We start from the raw sequence: 10,794 nt of genomic DNA, 5'->3' as shown, positions 1-10,794 counted from the left end.
CTCTGTCAATTAGGTTAGCATTGTGGAGTAACTACAATGTTGTTGATCCATCCTCAGTTTTCTCCTATCACAGCCATTAACTCTCTAACTGTTTTAAAGTAACTCTCTAAATGTTTAATGCCTGTAACTTTGTAGTGACTTGGTGTATTGATACACCATCCAAAGTGTAATTAATCATTTCACCATGCACCAAGGGAAATTCAATGTCTGCTTTTATTTTTTATTTTTTTACCCATCTACCACTAGGTGCCCTTCTCTGAGAGGCATTGGAAAAGCTCACTGGTGTTTGTGGTTGAATCTGTGTTTGAAGTTCACTGCTTGACTGAGGGACCTAACAATGTATGTGTGGGGCACAGAGATACTGTAAGGTAGTCATTCAAAACTCACGTTTAACACTATTATTGCACTCGGAGTGATTCCATGCCATTTATTTTGTGACTTGTTAAGCACATTTGTTACTCTTGAACTTATTTAGGTTTGCCATTCCAAAGGGGTTGAATACTTATTGACCTAAGATATTGCAAATCAAATCAAATGTTATTTGTCACATACACACTGTCAGCAGATGTTAATGCGAGAGTAGAGAAATGCTTGTGCTTCTAGTTCCGACAGTGCAGTAATATCTAACAAGTCATCTAATAATTCCCCAACAACTACCTAATACATACAAATCTAAAGGGGTGAATGAGAATATGTCCATGTAAGTACATGGATGAGCGATGGCCGAGCGGCATTGGCAAGGTGCAATAGATGGCAGAAAATACAGTATATACATGTGATATGAGTAATGTAAGATATGTTAACATTACTAAAGTGGCATTATTTAGAGTGCATTGTATAAAGTGACAACTGATACATGTATTAAAGTGACCAGTGATTGGGTCTCAATGTAGGCAGCAGCATCTCTGAGTTAGTGATTGCTGTTTAGCAGTCTGATGGCCTTGGAATAGAAGCTGTTTTTCAGTCTCTCGGTCCCAGCATTGATGCACTTGTACTGACCTCGCCTTTTGGATGGTAGCGGTGTGAACAGGCAGTGGCTCAGGTGGCTGATGTCCTTGATGATCTTTTTAGCTTTCCAGTGACATCGGGTGCTGTTGGTGTCATGGAGGGCAGGTAGTTTGCCCCCAGTGATGCGTTGTGCAAACCGCAAAACCCTCTGGAGAGCCTTGTGGTTGAGGGTGGTGCAGTTTCCATACCAGGCTGTGATACAGCCCAACAGGATGCTCTCGAATGTGCATCTGTAAAAGCTTGTCAGGGTTTTGGGTGACAAACCAAATTTCTTCAGCCTCCTGAGGTAGAAGCAGTGCTGTTGCGCTTTCTTCACCACACTGTCTGTATGAGTGGACCATTTCAGTTTGTCTGTGATATGTACGCCGATGTGGATAGGGGGGGTGCTCCCTCTGCTGTTTCCTGAAGTCCAAGATCATGACATTGATCAGAGATCGTTTTCCTGACACCACACTCCGAGTCCCCTCACCTCCTCCCTGTAGGCTGTCTTGTCGTTGTTGGTAATCAAGCCCACTACTGTTGTGTTATCTGCAAACATGATGATTAAGTTGGAGGCGTGCATGGTCACGCAGTCATGGGTGAACAGGGAGTACAGGAGGGGGCTGAGCACGCACCCTTGTGGGGCCCCAGTGTTGAGGGTCAGCGAAGTGTAGATGTTGTTTTCTATCTTCACCACCTGAGGGTGGCCCGTCAGAAAGTCCAGGACCCAATTTCACAGGGCAGGGTTGAGACACAGAGCCTCCAGCTTGATGATGAGCTTGGAGGGAACTATGGTGTTGAATGCTGAGCTGTAGTCAATGAACAGCATTCTTACATAGGTATTCCTTTTGTCCAGTTGGGATATTCAGTGTGCAGTGTGATGGCTATTGCATTGTCCGTGGACCTGTTGGGTCTGTATGCTAACTGAAGTGGGTCTAGGGTGGCCAGTAAGGTGGAGGTGATTTGATCCTTGACTTGTCTCTAGTCAAGCACTTCATGATGACAGAAGTAAGTGCTATGTGGCAGTAGTCATTTAGTTCAGCTATCTTTGCCTTCTTGGGTACAGGAACTATGGTAGCCATCTTGAAGCATGTGGGGACAAAAGACTGGGATAGGGAGCGATTGAATATATCTGGAAACACACCAGCCAGCTGGTCTGCGCATGCTTTCAGCTTTTCATTATTAATGAATTTGTAAAAATGTTGAAAAACATAATTCCACTTTGACATTATGTGATATTGTGTGTCAAAAAAATCTGAATGTAATCAATTTTAACTTCAGGCTGTAGCACAACAAAATGTGGAAAAAGTCAAGGGGTGTGAATACCTTTTGAAGGCACTGTATATGACCATATCGACCTCTCCACAAGTCATGCCACAAGAGGTCTCTTCACAGTCCCCATGTCCAGAACAGACTACGGGAGGTGCACAGTACTACATAGAGCCATGAATACATGGAACTCTATTCCACATCAAGTAACTGATGGATTTTGTACTGTAGATATGTGGCAGTGGTGGAGTAGGAGCCTGAAGGCACACAGTGTGCTGTGAAATCTGTGAATGTATTGTAATGTTTTTAAAATTGTATAACTGCCCCTTAATTTTGCTGAACCCCAGGAAGAGTAGCTGCTGCCTTGGCAGCAAATAATGTAGATCCATAATAAATACAAATAACTCTGCACTTCGACTCGATACTGGTACCCCGTGTATATAGCCAATTTATCATGAATTATTGTGCATGTATTCCTTGTGTTATTATTATTGTTGGGAAGGGCCCTTAAGCATTTCACTGTTAGTTAAGGTAACTGAGCTAGGGTAAAGCTAAGGTAACTGAGCTAAACGACTACCGCCCCGTAGCACTCACTTCCATCATCATGAAGTGCTTTGAGAGACTAGTCAAGGACCATATCACCTCCACCCTACCTGACACCCTAGACCCACTCCAATTTGCTTACCGCCCAAATACGTCCACAGACGATGCAATCTCAACCACACTGCACACTGCCCTAACCCATCTGGACAAGAGGAATACCTATGTGAGACTGCTGTTCATCGACTACAGCTCGGCATTTAACACCATAGTGCCCTCCAAGCTCGTCATCAAGCTCGAGACCCTGGGTCTCGACCCCGCCCTGTGCAACTGGGTACTGGACTTCCTGACGGGCTGCCCCCAGGTGGTGAGGGTAGGCAACAACATTTCCACCCCGCTGATCCTCAACACTGGGGCCCCACAAGGGTGCGTTCTGAGCCCTCTCCTGTACTCCCTGTTCACCCACGACTGCGTGGCCACGCACGCCTCCAACTCAATCATCAAGTTTGCGGACGACACAACAGTGGTAGGCTTGATTACCAACAACGACGAGACGGCCTACAGGGAGGAGGTGAGGGCCCTCGGAGTGTGGTGTCAGGAAAATAACCTCACACTCAACGTCAACAAAACTAAGGAGATGATTGTGGACTTCAGGAAACAGCAGAGGGAACACCCCCTATCCACATCGATGGAACAGTAGTGGAAAGGGTAGTAAGTTTTAAGTTCCTCGGCGTAAACATCACAGACAAACTACATTGGTCCACCCACACAGACAGCATCGTGAAGAAGGCGCAGCAGCGCCTCTTCAACCTCAGGAGGCTGAAGAAATTTGGCTTGTCACCAAAAGCACTCACAAACTTCTACAGATGCACAATCGAGAGCATCCTTTCGGGCTGTATCACCTCCTGGTACGGCAACTGCTCCGCCCACAACCGTAAGGCTCTCCAGAGGGTAGTGAGGTCTGCACAACGCATCACCGGGGGCAAACTACCTTCCCTCCAGGACACCTACACCACCCGATGTCACAGGAAGGCCATAAAGATCATCAAGGACAACAACCACCCGAGCCACTGCCTGTTCACCCCGCTATCATCCAGAAGGCGAGGTCAGTACAGGTGCATCAAAGCTGGGACCGAGAGACTGAAAAACAGCTTCTATCTCAATGCCGTCAGACTGTTAAACATCCACCACTAACATTGAGTGGCTGCTGCCAACACACTGACTCAACTCCAGCCACATTAATAATGGGAATTGATGGGAAATTGTGTAAAATATATCACTAGCCACTTTAAACAATGCTACCTAATATAATGTTTACATACCCTACATTATTCATTGCATATGTATATGTATATACTGTACTCTATATCATCTACTGTATCTTTATGTAATACATGTATCACTGGCCACTTTAACTATGCCACTTTGTTTACATACTCATATCATATGTACAGTGCCTTGCTAAAGTATTCGGCCCCCTTGAACTTTGCGACCTTTTGCCACATTTCAGGCTTCAAACATAAAGATATAAAACTGTATTTTTTGTGAAGAATCAACAACAAGTGGGACACAATCATGAAGTGGAACGACATTTATTGGATATTTCAAACTTTTTTAACAAATCAAAAACTGAAAAATTGGGCGTGCAAAATTAGTCAGCCCCCTTAAGTTAATACTTTGTAGCGCCACCTTTTGCTGCGATTACAACTGTAAGTCGCTTGGGGTATGTCTCTATCAGTTTTGCACATCGAGAGACTGAAATTTTTTCCCATTCCTCCTTGCAAAACAGCTCGAGCTCAGTGAGGTTGGATGGAGAGCATTTGTGAACAGCCGTTTTCAGTTCTTTCCACAGATTCTCGATTGGATTCAGGTCTGGACTTTGACTTGGCCATTCTAACACCTGGATATGTTTATTTTTGAACCATTCCATTGTAGATTTTGCTTTATGTTTTGGATCATTGTCTTGTTGGAAGACAAATCTCCGTCCCAGTCTCAGGTCTTTTGCAGACTCCATCAGGTTTTCTTCCAGAATGGTCCTGTATTTGGCTCCATCCATCTTCCCATCAATTTTAACCATCTTCCCTGTCCCTGCTGAAGAAAAGCAGGCCCAAACCATGATGCTGCCACCACCATGTTTGACAGTGGGGATGGTGTGTTCATTGTGATGAGCTGTGTTGCTTTTACGCCAAACATAACGTTTTGCATTGTTGCCAAAAAGTTCAATATTGGTTTCATCTGACCAGAGCACCTTCTTCCACATGTTTGGTGTGTCTCCCAGGTGGCTTGTGGCAAACTTTAAACGACACTTTTTATGGATATCTTTAAGAAATGGCTTTCTTCTTGCCACTCTTCCATAAAGGCCAGATTTGTGCAATATACGACTGATTGTTGTCCTATGGACAGAGTCTCCCACCTCAGCTGTAGATCTCTGCAGTTCATCCAGAGTGATCATGGGCCTCTTGGCTGCATCTCTGATCAGTCTTCACCTTGTATGAGCTGAAAGTTTAGAGGGACGGCCAGGTCTTGGTAGATTTGCAGTGGTCTGATACTCCTTCCATTTCAATATTATCGCTTGCACAGTGCTCCTTGGGATGTTTAAAGCTTGGAAAATCTTTTTGTATCCAAATCCGGCTTTAAACTTCTTCACAACAGTATCTCGGACCTGCCTGGTGTGTTCCTTGTTCTTCATGATGCTCTCTGCGCTTTTAACGGACCTCTGAGACTATCACAGTGCAGGTGCATTTATACAGAGACTTGATTACACACAGGTGGATTGTATTTATCATCATTAGTCATTTAGGTCAACATTGGATCATTCAGAGATCCTCACTGAACATCTGGAGAGAGTTTGCTGCACTGAAAGTAAAGGGGCTGAATAATTTTGCACGCCCAATTTTTCAGTTTTTGATTTGTTAAAAAAGTTTGAAATATCCAATAAATGTCGTTCCACTTCATGATTGTGTCCCATTTGTTGTTGATTCTTCACAAAAAAAATAGTTTTATATCTTTATGTTTGAAGCCTGAAATGTGGCAAAAGGTCGCAAAGTTCAAGGGGGCCGAATACTTTCGCAAGGCACTGTATATACTGCACTCAATACCATCTACTGTATCTTGCCTATGCCGCTCTGTACCATCACTCATTCATATATCTTTATGTACATATTCTTTATCCCCTTACACTTGTGTCTATAAGGTAGTAGTTTTGGAATTGTTAGCTAGATTACTTGTTGGTTATTACTGCATTGTCGGAACTAGAAGCACAAGCATTTCGCTACACTCGCATTAACATCTGCTAACCATGTGTATGTGACAAATACATTTTGATTTGATTTGATGATTTGATTTGAGGTTAGCAGTAAAACCTTGAAATCAGCCCTTGCCTTGACATGAAGCCAGTGTAGGGAGGCTAGCACTGGAGTAAATCAAATCAAATCAAATTTATTTATATAGCCCTTCGTACATCAGCTGATATCTCTTAGTGCTGTACAGAAACCCAGCCTAAAACCCCAAACAGCAAGCAATGCAGGTGTAGAAGCACGGTAATATGATCAAATTTTTTGGTTCTAGTCAGGATTCTAGCAGCCGTATTTAGCACTAACTGAAGATTATTTAGTGCTTTATCTGGGTAGCCGGAAAGTAGAGCATTGCGGTAGTCTAACCTAGAAGTGACAAAAGCATGGATTAATTTTTCTGCGTCATTTTTGGACAGAAAGTTTCTGATTTTTGCAATGTTACGTAGATGGAAAAAAGATCAGTCCCACTGTCCATGTAGTCTAATTCGTGGTGATCTAAAAGGCAAAACTGATCCTAAATCAGCAATCCTACACTGAGTAGCTTGATACATTCGGGAAAAAAGACACCTTCTGTGAATGTTCTATGAGTGAAATTCAAACCATTGGTCAATGATTGGGAACATTTATTTAAATAATCTAACAACATATTCATATATTTGTTCACATCTCTGATGAAATTTCAAAGAAAACAAACAAACAATTGCAGTATCTCTGTATTTCATTGTGGTTATATTCCACTCATATCTATCCAAGTATAGGTTAAACGGGGAGTACATCTGCTCCACTGTCTTTTCCCAATTGATATGCTATATTTAACTTCTACAGAGAGAATAAAAAGGGATCAATTTAGGGCCTGCTGTTACAGTGTAGGTATGGGGTCCTGTCAGAGGGCATTACTAACATGGAGTTATCTAAGGTTAGATACAGTGGCAATAGAGTGGTGGGAGGCTGCCACTAAATGTCACAAGATAGCTGAATTTCAGTTTACATTCCAAATGTCACCATATTACCCTTTATAGTGCACTACTTTTGACCAGGGCCTGTATTGGGAATAGGGTGCCATTTGGGGCAAAGCAGTGTCCTCCCACTACATTACTTTTTCATTGGACTGTCATTGTCAGTTTGGTCATTTATGTTTAAATTTTTATCTCAGGAATAAGGGGAAATGTATTTGAGCCAGCCTTATGAGAATGTAGCATGTACAGTAAAGTAGCTGACAGCTAATTAGTCCTGAATGCATGTTGTTCTTACCAAATGTAATAAAATATGTAAATAAGCAAGTGTGGTTCATTGCCCACACAATAATGGAACACTATATTAGCATCTGCTATAAAGGATGCAGCGCTAAATACACACACACACACACACACACGTGTACAAATACACACACACACACACACACAAAGCGCCCCACCCTTGGCTTGGATACCATTGCCTCACACACACAGGCCTGCCGTGGCTGCTTTGCTAATAGGGCTGGGAGATTTGCTGTTGGGGGTTGCCATCTTTTCTGGGGGAATCCTCAGCTCGCAAGCCCCCGCAATACCACCCTGGCTAGTCATGTTCCTGTCTGTGCTATCAATGAGGGGGCTGACCTCCCCCCTCCTGATGCCCACTTCCCTCCCTCTCATCCCCCCCATCCCTACTGTTTAGCACTGTCGGTATCGATGGATGGAAAGAGAGAGAAAAAACGGCAGATGGCGAAACGCTCCGTGAGGGGATCTAGGCAGTACGCATCCCTCGTCAGTTGGCTGGCACTGCCAAGCCCTGTATGAAATGATGTGTAAGAGTTTGCGTGTGTTTGTGTGTGTCAGTGTTTGAGTGTGTGCGTGAATGTGTTTGTGTACGTGCGTCCATTTGAAATGATATGCCAGCGTTTGTTGCTCATCACAAACAGAGGGAGCCAAAGAAGCTCACAGTAAGCTTATTACTGTCCCTGGTTGCTCTCCAGTTTGTGCTCTATGTGCTCACAAGTTGCCATAGCAACCAGCCCCAGATATTGTTCAATAGGAAAGATGAACAGGTATGGAATAAATAAAAACAGCTCCTCTGTAACCTCAGCCACTTGCTCTATTCATCATTATGGTTTATTCCTACTTGTTTCAGATGAACACATTAAAAAAAGTTCACAAAATGTGTTTGTACAGTGGCATTTTTCTCTCTCCATTGAAATCTACTGTATTATTTGCTCAACCTCGAAAACCCAGCAATTCCAATACAAATCACTGGGCAACCGAACAAGCCAAGAGAGTGTTCGGTGTTAAGTGCTAATGTGTGTTCACGCCCAGTTGAGCTGAGAGAAATCAACAGAATCTGACATATTCAAGAGGTTAAAGTTTACAGAACACCAGTGAGGAGGTTAATACTTGAATAGGGCTTTGGTTCTCTTTGACAACCATGGTAACAAGACGGGGGTTGTTTGAATGAAGCCATGGAGAGAGAATTTATGTTTCCTTTTAGGGAAAGACACCACAAAACCACTATGGGGAGTTATTTAGTATGACTCATGTTTGCTGCATGTCAACTAACATGCAGCTGACACTTAAGAAATGCTGCTAGTAGTTTGCATATGATTTGTCGATAGACATCATTGGTGGGCGAATGGGTAAAAGACCACATGCATATCCGACGGCTTTGAGCAGATGCTGGATATCAAATAGCCTCAACGTTCAAAGGAAAAATATAAGGCTTGCCAGTATATTGTAGCAAAATTTTGACCTTTCGCTTTACCAGAAACATTGGTGCAATAAACACACTAAGCTATGTACAGTTAATGCATCAAATCTGAAAATGTATACATTTTCATTGGGAAAATGGTAACACATACACTGTGTGTACAAAACATTAATATTGAGTTGCACCCCCTTTTGCCCTCAACCTCAATTCATCGGGGCACGGACTCTACAAGGTTTTCGAAAGCATTCCACAGGGATACTGACTCCATTGCTTCCCACAGTTTTGTCACATTGGCTGGATGTCCTTTGGGTGGTTGACCCTTCTTGATCAGTGGTGAAAAAAAGTACTCAATTGTCATGCTTGAGTAAAAGTAAAGATAACTTCATAGAAAATGACTAAAGTAAAAGTGAGTAAAATACTACTTGAGAAAAAGTATAAAAGTATTTGGTTTAAAATATACTTAAGTATCAAAAGTAAATGGAATTGCTAAAATGTACTTAAGTATCAAAAGTAAAAGTAAAAGTGTAAACCGTTTCAAATTCCTTATATTAAGCAAACCAGACTGCACAATTTTCTTGTTTTTTTGTTGTTGACATTATTTTCTTTAGTAATGTAGTGAAGTTAAAGTAAAAGTTGGAAAAAAAATGAATAGTAAAGTAAAGTACAGATACTCCAAAAAACTACTTAAGTATTACTTTAAAGTATTTTTTACTTAAGTACTTTACACCACTGTTCTTGATACACACGGGAAAATGATGAGCGGAAAACCCCCAGCAGCGTTGCAGTTCTTGACACAGTCAAACCGGTGCGCCTGGCACCTACTACGATACCCTGTTCAAAGGCCCTTAAATCTTTGTCTTGCCCATTCACCCTCTGAATGGTACACATACACAATCCATGTCTCAATTTTCTCAAGGCTTAAAAATCCTTAATTAACCTGTCTCCTCCCTTTCATCTACCCTGATTGAAGTGGATTTAACAAATTACATCAATAAGGGATCATATCTTTCACGTGGATTCACCTGGACAGTCTATGTCATGGTGTTCCTATTGTTTTGTACACTCAGTGTATATCACAGTATGCAGTCTCTCCCTTTCTTCACATTATCTCCAGGAGATCTCTAGCCAGATAGATGGGTGTCAAGCCTGAGGGACCAGACCACCAGAGCATTATCCTATTTGCTAAACCACAGGCTTCACAGACCACATGAAGGGCTGGGCACACAGACAAAAAAAATGTATCAGGCTGTCATCCATAAATATAAGTTTATAGCTCAATTGTAAATTGAGCATCAAGGGGTGCAGGCTGCGGTGAGATTTAGGACCTACAGAGCAGCCCATCGGGAGTTAGAGTTGGCTTTCAGTGTAATCTGACTACTCTCAATCCAAATGGAAAGCAAACAGCAACAGCAGCAAGCGCTATCACAAAATATTCCCAAATTATTCAGGATGATAAGAAACTCTTCCAAACAAAAGGAATAATAAGTGGTTATGAAGGTACTTTGTACTGTACAAAATGCTGTCATACAATGACAGCAGATGTCATGACAGTTGACAGTGTATGGCAATTGCCATGACAGTCTTGAAAAATCGTTATGATGATGCAATGCCAGCAGTAAGCAGGCATATTAGCTGACCTAACAAAGGTTTGAAAGCATCTGTTAAATGGCACATTTTAAATACAATTGTAACAAGTGTATAATCAGTTGATATAAGCAGACACCAGCTCTGGCAGTTGAAATATCAGATCAGTTCCAATCAACTAAACAGTTGTGTAAATAAAATACCGTCCTAATAATTAGAAGCATGGTTCTGTTCATAGCTGTGGAAAGTAGGAGTGCTGACGGTGCTTTCTTTTTTACAAAAGTAGTGCACTGGGCCTTTACTAATCCTGTATTCAGGGCTGGTCCTCGCCATTCTGCTGCCCTAGGTGATACAAAAATATTTTAGTCCCCACAAAACTAGAATAGTCTCAGTAAGCAAAATGACATATAAGATAGGTTCGGAATGAAAGGTGAAAGATGTCTTT

Source organism: Oncorhynchus tshawytscha, linkage group LG08 (assembly GCF_018296145.1).
Source record: "Oncorhynchus tshawytscha isolate Ot180627B linkage group LG08, Otsh_v2.0, whole genome shotgun sequence".
Classification (NCBI taxonomy): domain Eukaryota; kingdom Metazoa; phylum Chordata; class Actinopteri; order Salmoniformes; family Salmonidae; genus Oncorhynchus; species Oncorhynchus tshawytscha.
This window is presented reverse-complemented; position numbering follows the sequence as displayed.